The sequence below is a fragment of the Lynx rufus genome, unplaced genomic scaffold, assembly GCF_022079265.1.
Source record: "Lynx rufus isolate CCGP_SWC_20201006 ecotype Redwood Valley unplaced genomic scaffold, mLynRuf1.p SCAF_5, whole genome shotgun sequence".
NCBI classification, from domain to species: Eukaryota; Metazoa; Chordata; class Mammalia; order Carnivora; family Felidae; genus Lynx; species Lynx rufus.
The window spans coordinates 78,190,594-78,202,715 of NW_025814867.1; the positions used below are offsets into that span (position 1 = coordinate 78,190,594).

A 12,122-nucleotide genomic window follows, 5' to 3' on the forward strand; every position below is an offset into this window, starting at 1 on the left:
ACCCTCCGGGACCTGGGGCGTAGTGCGGAGAGCCGGCATTTGGGGATCCCGGCCCTCCGCGTCGCCCCTCCCCTCGTTCCTCCTTCCGCCTTCCTCGGTGGCGGTGGCGGTGGGGGGTGGTGGAAGCGGGGTCCCCGCATCACGAGGTGCCCTAACCCGGCACCCCTAACCCGGAGGCCCGCCCGCGGGCGACCCCCGGAGAGCCAGGCCAGGGTGTCTGGGGCGCCGTGCGACCGGGGACCCACCCCGTCGGCCCGACTATTTGCATAACGGAGACCTTCGCTTCCCCCGCCCCTCCGCCGCGCTCTTCTTCCCTCCTTCGCCGTCCCCTCCACCCCTCAGCCCCAGTCCCCCGCTCCTCCCCAGCAGACCCTCCTGCCGGGACCTGGCGCCGGGCTCCCAGCTGCCGGGCTCCCCTGCGGCCGCGGCGCGCGGAGACGGGCGGCACCTGGGGGAGGGGAGTGCGGGGCCGGGCCGGGCCGGGGAAGACATCTGGGGCACTGCCGGGCGCTAACAAAGGGAGCGGCTGCGGGCCGGCGAGGGCGCGGAGCGGGCGGAGGGGCCGCAGCCCCGGCGGCCGAGCGCGCAGCGAGTGAGTAGGGGTGCGCAGGGCGGCGGCGCGGCCCGGGGCCCGGGCGGAGGCGTGTGCGAAGGGGCACGGGAGGGGAGCGGGGCGGCGGGGCGCGCGGAGCCGGTGCCCAGCGCCGCCTCGGCAGTCTCGCCGGCCGGCTGGCCACCGTGGGGCCGGGGTGTCTCTGGCTTTCTCCCGGCCCGGGGACCGCCTTGGCTTTCCCCCGGGGCTCCGCGAGTCTGCGGACCCACAACAAACCCACGTGCGCTCGGCCCCCGGGAGCCCCGCTTCCCGCACCGCGCCACGGGTCAGGTGCGGGACGCCCCGCGCGCTCCGGGTTCCTGCGCATTCTCGCCGCTAGATTTAAGGACCGGGAAACTGAGGCCTGCGGCGGGGGTGGGGGCTCAGGCACCATAACAAACGCACGTGCGCTCTGCGCGGGGATCCCGGCGCCCGGCTGGCCGCGGAACGGCAGCCCTGCGGAACCGGGCCATTGTCTCAAGCCGCGGGGGAGGGAGAGGCGCTAGGGGCGCCGCTGGCCAGAGGAGGACGACAGACACATTGAAAAGGTACCACTTGGCCCTCAGGCCAAACTGCCAGTCTGCCGAAAGGGGAAAACAAAACACGAAAGCGGCTACAAAAAGCTTTGCCCCAGGCCGAGAGCCTGTCCCCGGCCGTGGTGCATTACTGGATGTGACCAGGGCAGCCCCTCACTTCCAGCGCACCGGGGTTGAATTAAGGGCCCTTGGGTCCCTCTCCAAAAAAAGACCGTGCCTAGTGCACCATTGTCCCTGCACTCAGGCGACTGCCCCTGCTGGGAGATGGCGAGCGCCTCCCCAGCCTGCAGAAACAATAGTCCAATTTAAACAGCGCCCAGCGCGGTCTTGGTCTTCTCAGCCCTTTGCTTGAGCTTTGCCTTGTAGGTCCTTGCGTCTGGCACTGGCCCCCTTTGGCTTGAGACTCGCTTTGCGTTTTTAGTTTTTACTGGCGAGGCCAGCCGAGGCCTCTTGTTCTGGGTAGGGACGCTCTTATCTTCAGTTAGATCAGTTTGAGAGAAATTCCGAGGTCCAGATAAGAGGGCTCTTGTTTGTTTTGTTTTTGCTTTGCTTACATGTGCTCTGCTCACCTTGGCAGGTTTTGGTTCATCAGACCTGTTCGGCAGCCGTGAAGTGGGTGGGTGGGTGCATTGGCCTGTTAGGGAATGGTGCTGGTGCAGAAGTAAGACCCTAAGGTTGCGGGAGTGAGGGGTGGGGGTTGGGGTGTGCAGGCATGGAGGCACCGCTGCTAGAGTGCTCTTGCTGAGCTCACTGGCCGCTAGTCCCTCTGGAGGTTAAACCTGTCCCTGGGGAGAACTGGAGGGCCTTCAGCTCCAAGCCACTGTTACTGAGGATCTAAAGGGGATCTAGGGAACCCTCTTATTTTACAAGCGGGTAATGTTGGCCTGGAAAATGCCTTGCGGGAGTTTAAACCAGTGAAATGGGAAAGAGAATTTGAGTATGGGTCTCCCAATTCCCACACTGCCCCTGGCCTTGACAGCCCCCAAAGGCACAACCAGGTTAGTCTAAAAATCAGTGGCCTTAGAACAGAGTTAAACAAAGAAAGTAATTCAGATGGAAAGCTGCACCCTTCCATTATCTCTTTTAAGAGTTCTTATTCATTTGGGAAAAGATAGATTTAGTAATTCTTTACTCTTCTGCTAGCCTTTCATAAACTTTGGTATTTTTCTCTTCTCACTGTCCCTTTCCCCTCAATTTGGAATAGGGCCAGATATGGGGACTTAGATATTTGCCTCTCATCTCTGTGCCAGGAAGCCTTTGTTTGGGCCTAAGCATTAGGCTGTTGACATCAGACCCACAGGGAAGAAAGTGTCTCTTAGCAAGCTACTCCTGAGCCACTTGTGGGAGAACAAGGCATTGTTTTCATTGATTTTATTTAATTAAATTCTTTTTGAGAGTTCCACGGAAGTAGCTGCCTATTTTTGTATTTGGCAGAGGAAAAGTTGGAAAACCAAAAAAAAAAAAAAAACAAAACAAAAAAACAAAAAAAACCCAAAAAAGCAAAAAAAAAAAAAAAAAAAAACCCAAACCAAAAAACCAAAACAAACAAAAAACCAAAAAAATAAAAATTTAAAAACCCAACAACAAATACTTGGAGTCCAGGTTTCCCCAAAGCTAATGTGCTGTTTTGTCCTGTCCCTGTTATCTCCTAGCTACACTTGTTTCTTTTCTTAGGGTTTCTAGAGTGTTTCATTTTTGTGGTAATTCCACTGGGCATTTGAGTATAGCTTTCTTATCGGGATGCTTGCCTTATAAGGAACCTTAGGAATCATCCGGCCAGACCCTTTTATTTTCCAGATGGGAAAACTGAGGCCCAGAGAGGAGAAGTCACTTGCCTAAGGACATGCAGCAAGGTGTCTGCTTTTAATTTCTCTTTGTGCGTAAAAGGAAAACCGTTGCATCAAATGAGTTGTTGTTGGTACCCCAGAGTAAAGTCAAAGTTATGATGGTTGTTATAACGACACTCTTTAAGTCTGAGAATGAATTCCTTAAGGAATTAAATAGGTGTTGGTTATGGTACAGAGCCATGGATCCCTATGGTAGATATGGTGAGGAGTATTGCAGTTATCATTGGGGATCACTTTTCTGTAGTGTTTACTAAGTGGTTCACTCCACCCTTGCCCTGGCCTCCTACATGTTCCCCTGCTATTGCTTGCTTCCCCAGTGGGGACCTGCTTTGAACTTAATCGTAAAGCACAAGGCAGCAAGAAGCCAGAAGACAGAGACCCCACTTAGCTTTCTGAGCTGTTAACCTCCTGGGCTCCAGTTCCTCACTTCCTTGGACAGTGAAAGTCCTTCCTGCCCAGTCTCTGCACAGGCTGTTCCAGGGGAGTGGAAGATGCTTAGGCCTTAGGATCAGAGGAGTTTGGGTCAGCTCTTCTGTGTGTCCTGTGTTCCTTGAGAATATGATTGTTTAATGTGAAGGGAAGGATGGGTATGTATATCCTGGCGTTGTTGTGGGTATCCAGCGATGTGACACATGCTTATGCCTGCTCAGACCTCTTGGCAGGCTCCGGTGCTCACCGGCTTTTTAAGTGGCAGAGGATGTTGGTGGGAGAATAACCCCATAGAGTAAGCCCTCTACTCAAATTAGGAGACCCTACCTAGTTAACAAAGAGGGGTGAATGCCTGCCACATTGTAAAGGGGGCCTTTGGAGAGTTGTAAAGTTTGTGTGATTCTAAGGTAATTAAACCTAGTAAGAAACAAATAAAAAACAAAGCTGTGCAGTCTAAAGTGATGGCATTCATTCATTCTGTGTTACTGACAAACAGGCAGGCTAGGGCTGGGGTTTGGTGTTGACCTGGAGTTACAGAGAAGCCCTCCCACCCTTTTTTTTAAATGGATGCAGAACACATTTGGATCTCCCCTCAGAAGCTGTCTTCAGAGGGGCACCTGGGTGGCTCAGTTGGTTAAGCGTCCGACTCTTGATTTCGGCTCAGGTCATGATCTCAGGGTTCCTGGGATCAAGCCCTGTGTTGTGCTCTGTGTGCTGACAGTGCTGAGCCTGCTTGGGATTCTCTCTCTCCCTCTCTCTCTCCCCTTGCCCTGGTCATGCTCCCAGGCACATGCTCTTGTTCTCTCTCTCTCTCTCTCAAAAATAAATAAATACACTTAAAAAATCACTGCAATAAGAAATTGTCCTCAGGAACCCACAGAAAGTAGATCTAATTTATCTCAATATTGACTGGGGAGGGGGCATGGAGAGGGGTATTCCCTTTTTCTCCGGGAATCAAACCAATGATGGTAAACGAGTGAGTGGAAGAGGAAGGCTTCAAAGAGAATGTAGCTCTCTAAAGTTGTGAGGATGTGGTTGCATTAAAAAAATGACAGGAGGGGCGCCTGGGTGGCTCAGTCAGTTAAGCATCCAACTTTGGCTCAGGTCATGATCTTGCGGTTTGTGGTTCAAGCCCCGTGTTGGGCTCTGTGCTGACAGCTCAGAGCCTGGAGCCTGCTTCAGATTCTGTCTCTCTCTCTCTCTCTGCCCCTCCCCTGCTCCTGCTCTGTGTCTCTATTTCTCAAAAATAAATAAACGTTAAAAAATGACAGGAATAGTTCATTAATGAAATTCACAGTACCTTATGGAACATTAGAATACTGAGAATTTGCTCAGACCTGGTATCAGTGATTTATTCACTAAAAACTGAATTGGGGACAAATACATTTTCTTGCTTGTGTGCGTGTGTACTGAAACTACATGATGGCATTCTGATTCCAGTAGATGTACTTTTTATAGTCTCTTCTGTAACAGTAACATAGTAAGCAATGCAGTTTCACCGCATTAAAATACTGGAGAGGTTTTCGAAATCATTACTAGCCTTCAGAATCAATTTCGTGATTTAAATTTTATTTATTGTTCTGATTATAAAAATCAAGTATGCCCACTGGGAACAATTTGGAAAGTATAAAAAAGTATAGAGACACAGAAAAAGATTACGTTATTCAAAGGTAACCACTATTAACATTTGGCAGTTTTCCCTCTGGTCTTTTTTTTTTTTTTTTTCCAAATGGATGTATTTTCTTTAAATGGTTGAGAACATGCTGTATGTGCAGTCATCTCTTGCCTTTCTTGCTTAACCTTCTCAGATGTACTTGACATAGTTTAAGTCCACATTAAAGCTGCGTCTTTCATTCATGACCCATATCAGCTGCTCAGCACCTCCAAGGTCACATGGCCCATGGGATCTGGTCACTTCAGTGGTATTTCAATGAGGGCCTAGAGAGGAAGGCGCCTCCAGCTTCCTCCCCCTCTCCCACCCTGCCTCAAGCATTCAAACTCCAGTCATTTTTGTTACTTTTTATTTCAGAAAAAGTTTAAAGTCTAAGGTGGAGGGGGAAGGGCACTGCATGTGACCTTGGGTTCTGGTACTATCCTTTGTCCTCCAGCAGCTTAAGCAGTTTCTGTAGATGTTAAATCATCAACTCAACCGTCATTTACTAATTCAGTCCTCACGTATTCGAGTGCCCACTCTAAACCAAAGATGTGTGAGAAGAGCTTAGCTTTAAAGAAGCTCATGGTCCGGTGGAGGGGACCAGGAAACAAGAGACTGGTACAGGGTGCTGTGGGACCACAGAGGAGGGGCAAGCACCCAAGACTGGAGCATCCATGAGTAAGGCTTCTGGGATGAAGGCCACTGTGGGATAGCCCAGGCGCTTCTCATTTGCCCTATGGTAATTGACACTGTGAATAGTGTGTTTGTGAATTAATCCCCGTCTACATTCCAAGATAGTTTGCATCGTGTAGAATCCTAAGGTTAAAATGACTGGGTTACACTGTGAAGGATATGATCATTTGAAAAATTTCATAGATTTAGTCCCAATTACATAGAAAGTCCTAACGTACCAAAGTATTACATATTGTGGGAGCAGTAGGAGTTAAAAGCACATGTAATTCAGTATTTGATTTTTTTTTTTTTACTGAGGTATAATTGACATGCAACATTGCGTTAGTTTTAGGTGTAGAACTTAGTGATTTGATATTTGTATGTACTGTGAAATGATCACCACGATAGATCTAGTTAAAATCCATCACCACGTGTAGTTACAGACTTTTTTTTTTCTTATGATGAAGGATTTGAATTCTTGCTCATCATTCATCACAGGTGGAGACCTGGACAAGCTAGTTAAGCTCTCTGAACTTCAATTTCCTTCTCTATAAAATGGGCTTAACAGCTCCAACTTTACCGGGCCACTGTGAGGATTAAATGAAATCATAGCTAAACGGTCCACTGCAGTGACAGGTAAACAGGAAGCACTCAGTAAGCGATGGCTATTATTGCTATAATTGGGATTTTCACACCCTGCAGAAACTTTGGCCCTGATATTTTTTCTTAACATGACAGCAGGCCATCGTGTGGCTTTGTGTGCCGAGGGAAGCAGCAAGTTGATCACAATGGAACCACCTACCAGGTGACAAATTGATCACTTGCGTGATGCAGTATAAAAAAAGTCTGATCTTGGGCAATTTCAAATGTACAAAAGTAGAAAGAATGGTGTAATGAACCCCTGTAAACAATCACTTATCTTTAACAATTATCACAACTCATAGCTGACGTATATCCCCACAGGCCACCCCAGATGACTTTGAAGCACATCCCAGACATCTTATCAGCATGATGCATATCTGAGTCGTGCTGCTCCTGGAGCCTGTCTCTGCTGTCACTGTTAGGGGACTGTGCGTGCATGTGTGTGTGTGTGTGTGTGTGTGTGTGTGTGTGTGAGAGAGAGAGAGAGAGAGAGAGAGAGAGAGAGAGAGAGAGACAGGGGTTGGTGGGGAGCCAACCCAAGAACTTAAGTTTTATCGCTCAAGTGAGGAGGCCCCACTGCATGCCAAACTGGCAGGATAGAAGGAGCACTGAATGTAGAGTCAGGAGACCTAATTTTGCAGAAGGTCCCCACCCTTTCCCAGTTGTATGCTTTTGGCAAGTGACTTCTGAATTTCTTTGAGCGCATTTGAAAGTTTGGCGAATATCGAATGAGGTAATCCATGCAGCAGCCCAAGCAGCTTGGTGCTGGGGTGGGGGTGGGGAGCTGAGTCAGACTTGAACCCAGCCTTCCCCTCCTGAGAGGCAGGGCTTCCATATGGAATTAAGGTCACGGACTGCCGGCCCCTCGGCCCAGGATGCTCTCAGGGAGTGCTCCTGCCAGTCTCATTCTGAGGATACGGAGGTCGCTCAGACGAACACCTGGCACCCACAGCACTCCGTGCCCGCCAATCTGTCCTTGTCCTTTAGCCCGTCCCTCTGATTTATGGATGAGGGCCAGGAAGCCCAGAGAAGGTAGGGCCTGCCAGCCATGCCTGAGTGTTAGGTCCTGCCTGAGACCCCTTTCCCTCCAGGTTTGATGACCTTGGTCTCTTCCATCTGGCTGTTCACCAAAGTAGGTATTTCTGACTCAAAGAATAAAGTTGATTTGATTTAGTAATTAAGTCAAAGCCTTCTTTTTAATCCTCTGGGGGTTCCACGATGTCAGGGCCTGTACTATGACTTGTGGTCTCTGGCTTTTGCTAGCTGGCTGTGTGACCTTAGGCAAAAGGCATGCCACCATGGGTACCCTACCTCAAGGACCTGTGTCTTAGTCCCCCGGGCCCCTTCCAGCTCTGAGATGATCGATGACAAAGGGGGAAAGGTACACCTAAGGCCAGGTGGCTTCTTCATACAAGTAGTAAGTGAAATCTGTTTCCCTTTATGATATTCAGAGTAAAAAATTAACCCCCTCACCTTTTGCCATTTTCCCCAATCCCACTTCTCTCCAAAGTGACTACTGTTTGCACTTTTGTGGGTCTTTCTGCCCCTTTTGTATACATTGACTTGTGTATTCATGGTTCTACACAGATATGTTAAAAAAATTTTTTTTTAAGTTCATTTATTTTTGAGAGACAGCATGAGCAGGGGAGGAGCAGAGAGAGAGAGAGAGAGACACAGAATCCGAAGCAGACTCCAGGCTCCGAGCTGTCAGCTCAGAGCCTGATGTGGGGCTTGAACCACAGATTGTGAGGTCATGACCTAAGCTGAAGTCGGACACTTAACCGACTGAGCCACCCAGGTGCCCCTTCACAGATACATTTTTAGAACTCAGTAAATGGATCCCATAACAACTGCCACTTTACAAGACTGCCTTTTCCACCTGACTATATGTGTTAGAGATCTTTCCCTCTCCGTGCATGCAGATGCTTTTTTTGTAGTTGCATTACAGTCTATATTATGATGTTTGCTTAACTGTAAAAATTTTCCATAAAAATATATTTCTAAGTATATTTAGACCTTGGACATAAGGAACAATGGCTGTAAATGTCAGTGGTTAACTGGAGCCAGTCCATTAGGCTCTGGAAAGGGTGGCGAGGGACCAGGCACAGGGACGCTGAGGACCACACCCTGGAAAGCTGGAACGAAGGGCTCCTGGGGAATTACTAAGAGGCTGACTGTTTGGACAGGGTTATTTTTGGAGATAGCCTGCCGGCTTGGGTGCCCTTGGCTGCAAGTGCAAGGCACTGAGCTGCGTCATCACCTTCTTCTCCTCCTCCTCGCACGTTCCCTGGCACCGTCAGGTTTGTTTCTGTTCCCAGGACCTGAGGGGACCCAGTGGGAGGCCTGGAACAGGGACGGAAGGGAGAGAGGGAAGAAGAGGAGTATTTGATCTCAGGCTTGGAGGAGGGAGTGCACCCGTGCCACTCTGCTCTGTCTGGTTGATCAGACCCATCTGGAGTGTTTTGTTTCCCTGGCTCTGATACAGATCATGGGAAAAGGAAGCGAATCCAGAGATGGGCTCCTTGGAAGACAGAAGTTTAGGACACCGTGTTGGAGGTGGGATAAGTGTGGGCATTGGACTTTCCAGCCTGCAGGGGATCATAAGTGGCACCTGCTTCATGTGGAAGAAGGATGGGAGGAGCACTGAGTGGCTGCTGTGGAGGGGAGAACCAGCACAGGTTGGAAGAAAAGCACAGGAGGATGGGAGATAAGGAAGAACTTATTCAGCAGAACTTCCCGACTGTGGAACAAACTGTGTCACGGGGCCGCGAACTCCCTGGGGGGAGTATTCAAGCCGACGTTGCGTGTGAACTTTGCAGTTTGGTTGTGGAGTGGTTGACCGAAGTGCCTGCTAAGGCCCCTTCCGGCCTTGGGAGCCTATGGGACAAGAGCCTGTGGGACCAGAAGTAGAAAGAGGCAAACTAGGACTGCAGGGTCAGGACAGGTTATGGAGGGCGTAACTGGAGCTTTGTAAAGGTGGAATAAAATGGAAGCCTTCAAAGGAGGCTGAAACATTGTTTCCCCTGGATCTTGGCAACCTTCCTCCTGTTCTGTCCTTGGCTTCAGCTCTACTTGACTTTTTATTCATAAATTATTTCCATAGTAATAAATATATCACATACACTTTAGATGACCAGGAAATCTGGCAACCAGAAAAGAACTACGTGTCCCAGGAGGATGATTCTAAATTTTTTTTTGATTACGGTCTTTCTAAATTTGCATCCATCTCCTGGTTTCCCTAGCCCAGTGCTGAGATGTCAGTCAACTTTAATTTTAGCAACACTGTACCCTTTGCAACCTCTTGAATGTCCTCCGATAGCACCCACCATATTTAATGCTTGTGCCTTTCTTTTCTGTGGTTTAAGAGGAGCCTCTTGGACCTAAGGGTTAGTTGCGTCTTGGTGAGGGCAGCATGGCAAGCTTACCAGGTTCTGGGCTTTTGCTGTGCCCCTGGCCCTGATGAAGCACTATGTATGTTGGCCCTGATGAAGCACTATGTATGTTCTCTCATTCAGTCCTCATAGCGACACTGTGTCTTGGAGTCATTAGCTCCGTTTTGCAGATGAGAAAACTGAGCTTCAGAGAGGGGTAGAGACTCCCCCGAAGATTCACTGCTGCTGACTACTGAAGCTGGCCTGGGGGCAAAGCTCTTTCTCTATGTTATGTTACAGGTTTATCCACTGCTAATCATTCCAAGTCCTTTGAGTCTGAGAAGGGCTTTGTCCTTAGTTTCACAGGGGCCTTGGCTCAATTTCTCCGTACAGGGGCTGATGGAAATTTTCTGTCATTCCCCTGAGAACATATGAAAGGAAGAATTCATGGGACATTCATGTGTGGATAGCATTTGCTGTCATTCGTTTTGGTTACGAGTTGTTTGCATCAAGCCTGGTTTGGGTTTTTTGGTTTTTGTTTTTTAATTTTTTTTTTTTAACGTTTATTTATCTTTGAGACAGAGAGAGACAGAGCATGAACGGGGGAGGGGCAGAGAGAGAGGGAGATACAGAATCCGAAACAGGCTCCAGGCTCTGAGCTGCCAGGACAGAGCCCCACGCGGGGCTCGAACTCACGGACCGCGAGATCATGACCTGAGCCGAAGTCGGATGCTTAACCGACTGAGCCACCCAGGCGCCCCTGGTTTTTGTTTTTTTGCTTGCCCTTTAACGCTAGGATATCCACCTGACTCATTATCTGGTTATGACTAGGAACACACATACCAGTGGTGAGTATGGCCACAGATTAGTAGGTACCGCTGCTTGGCTACCTTAAATGCCTTTGGCTTGTAAATAGAACTCAATATAGGCATTGTTATGGGCTTATCTTGCACCTGTGGTTTTAGGCTCTTAAACAGTTTCTTCTCTTGTAAAGTTTATTCAACGTTAATTGATTCATCAAGTATTTATTGAGGACCTATTATGTGCTAGTCATTGCGCTAGGCATTGGGAATATTTACACATGTTGTAGGTAATATATACACATATTCAGTGTAACTAGCAAGGCCTTGGGAGTTAGTGGCAGACAGACTTCTTGTGTCACCCTCTTCTTTTCAGAGTCCTTGCTTTGTTCATTCATTCAACAAACATCGAATGCCCGTTATAGCCGATGCACAGTGTGCATTTTAGACTAGACACCCAGATACTCCCATAGTTTTGTTCTTAGTTGGAGGTAGACACTTAGATGTTAATTACGATCTTGTGTGATAAACCTTATGAAGCCGGGAAGAAGGTGTAGCGAGTTTGGGAAAGCTTTCTGGAGCAGGTGATGCCTAAGCTGGGTTTTAGAGGGCAGTTAGCCCTCCAGGGAAAAGGTATTTGCAGGAGAAGGGGCTGCAGGAGGAAAGGTGTGGGGTGAAGAATGGCCCGTTTGCATGTACGGGAGAGCCACTAGGAGATTGGTGTTCCTGCAGGGGAGCACGACAAGGCAGGAGTGGGGATGAGGCTGGAACCGTCGCATGCATTGTCTATAATTTTCACAACTTCCCTCTGTGGCATATTCTGTTATCTCTGTTTAGTAGGTGAGGAAACAGAGGCTGAAGAAGGTTGGGTGACTTGCTCACAGTCAGCCAGAGAGTGACTTAAGGTGCTTTTGTACTTGAATGTAGGCCTAATCAGCTCCCACAACGGTGCCTGCAGGGGCAGGTTGGGAAGGCCTGGCTTGCTGGCTAAGGGGCTTGTTCCTTCTCCATTGATCTTTCAAGGGTAATACCCTGTTGAATCTTCTTCCTTCTACCTGCATCATGTAGGTCTGTGTTGAAGGCCTCTTCTAAGGGTTGTTCTGGTTTTTGCCCTTCTTTTCATTCAGAGACTCAGTAGTCCAGAAATCTTCAAAGGAAACCTTTATGTGCCGAACTTTGTGGCAAGGGAGGTGAAGAACCTTCATGCCCTTTCTCACAAGTTCCAGGTTCACTTAGCAGCCTAAGCATTACCTGTGAATGTTTAGTCTGGAGAAACCCTTGGGTACTGGAGAGGGAGCAAAATCAATCTGGGCTGGAAGAATCTGGAACAGGTGAGTCTTGAGCTGTTCCTTTAAGAATGAGTATGATCAGGAAGGTGGATGACTCATAGATGACCTCTAAGATTATTCTGTCTCTCCCCATGAAAAAAGGGACACCTTTGTCCTATTCTTCCCATCTCCCAAGCTAATTAGTTTCTGGCTTGGGCTTGGCTCTTGGGTTGAAGGCAGTATCCATTCAAGCATTCAAATAAAGTTCATTGAAAAGTAATCAACGGAGAGCTCAGAGACAAGAATGAATT

At 48.8% G+C, this 12,122-nt stretch overlaps 1 protein-coding gene across 5 annotated transcripts in view; it reads left to right on the forward strand.

Moving 5' to 3' along the window:
- The first annotated feature begins 516 nt into the window (after nt 1-516).
- ST6GAL1 (ST6 beta-galactoside alpha-2,6-sialyltransferase 1) overlaps nt 517-12,122 on the forward strand; it is a 120,917-nt gene continuing 109,311 nt past the window's right edge. For 3 of the 5 annotated variants that reach the window (XM_047099531.1, XM_047099532.1, XM_047099536.1), the window contains exon 1: nt 519-592. The gene's annotated coding sequence lies outside the window, so the exon portion shown is untranslated. Of the gene's footprint in view, nt 593-12,122 lie in introns of all 5 variants that reach the window. The other 2 variants (XM_047099533.1, XM_047099537.1) reach the window with 2 other exon arrangements.